Below are 1,383 nucleotides of genomic sequence, written 5' to 3'. Positions count from 1 at the left end.
TTGCTGCAATCTTTGTGGATATGTAGGTGATGGAACTTTTGATTGAATCAGACAACTTTTCTGAGTAAGTAAATCAGCATCCAAAGAAGATGTTAAAATATTTGAATTCACTAAGTCAGGGTTTACCTTGTCAGACTTTGTAGTTTCTGATTCCTTTGGTGTAGGAATTTCAACAGCTGGTTAATTCTTCTCAACGGGCTTATCTTCGACATCAATCAATTCGGGTTCTAGAATTTTACAAGTTTGCAATGCCACTGCCTTGATATGTTCTTTACCCAAATTTCTTGGATTCTCAGTATCGCTCGACAAGGTTCCTTGCTGTCTATTACGTAGCTCCGTAGCTTACTGACCCATTTGGTTTTCAAAATTTTTCAGTGTTGCTGCTTGGCTTTGGATCAAATCGTCATTCTTTTATATGTACGCTTTCAACAATTTCTCCAAACTGTTTGATGCCTAAGCTTGAGGTGGTTTTTAAGCTTGTTAATTATACCCTTGAGATTGGTTGGGTCTTTGCTATAATAAGTTGTTGTTAGATCCATTTCCTTGGCTGCTCCAAGAAAAGTTAGTATGAATACACCATGAAGGATTGCAGAAGTTGGACTCGGGTCATTGTCCACTCCTATTTTGATATTGGTTCCCCTCATAGTACAGTGACTCGAGATTTGATGGACAATTCTCAAAAGAATGACCTTTCCCATAGTACACACAGCCAACTGTTTTAAACGAACTTGGTGGCTAAGCTACAAAATTATTAGTACTATTAACAGTTAACTATTTTAACATAGAAGAAATAAACAATACCTGAACTGATAACGAAGTGAAGGAGCCAACTTCATGAACTCTGGCTATACATCTTCCTAAAGCTATTCGATTTGTTGGCTATTGATAGTTATTACTCGCAATCCTCTCGATGATCTCATAAGCCTCATTATAAGACTTAGACAAAATTGCACCATTCACGGAAGCATCTACCATCAATCTTGTATGTGCATTGAGACCATTATAGAATGTCTCCAACTTGATACAGTGAGGAATCCCATGATGAGGACACTTACGAAGTAACTCATTGAGTCACTCCCAAGACTCATACAAAGACTCGTCATCCAATTATTGGAAAGTTGTGATCTCATTCCGCAACTTAGCATTTTTGCTAGTTGGTAAATACTTAACCATAAATCTCTCTGCTAATTCTTGCAATGTAGATATGGAACTTGGTGGCAATTAATTGAGCCATGCTTGTGCTCGATCTCGCAACGAATACGAAAACAACTTCAACCTCAATGTGTCTTCAGTCACACCGGCTATCTTGAATAAATCACTCACCTCGATAAACAATCAAAGGTGGTGATGTGGATCTTCCGAGGGCATACCACTAAATTGGCC

At 38.2% G+C, this 1,383-nt stretch overlaps 1 non-coding gene across 1 annotated transcript; it reads left to right on the top strand.

Annotated features, from left to right (window-relative positions):
* Positions 1-1,033: 1,033 nt before the first annotated feature.
* LOC121214332 (small nucleolar RNA R71) lies at positions 1,034-1,140 on the top strand. The gene has a single exon (XR_005909915.1). It is a non-coding gene; the product is annotated as a small nucleolar RNA R71 (small nucleolar RNA).
* Positions 1,141-1,383: the final 243 nt, after the last annotated feature.

The sequence above is a fragment of the Gossypium hirsutum genome, chromosome D01 (genome assembly GCF_007990345.1).
Source record: "Gossypium hirsutum isolate 1008001.06 chromosome D01, Gossypium_hirsutum_v2.1, whole genome shotgun sequence".
In the NCBI taxonomy this organism is placed as follows: domain Eukaryota; kingdom Viridiplantae; phylum Streptophyta; class Magnoliopsida; order Malvales; family Malvaceae; genus Gossypium; species Gossypium hirsutum.
Note: the sequence above shows the minus strand (reverse complement) of the source record. Positions and strands in the feature narration are given on the sequence as shown.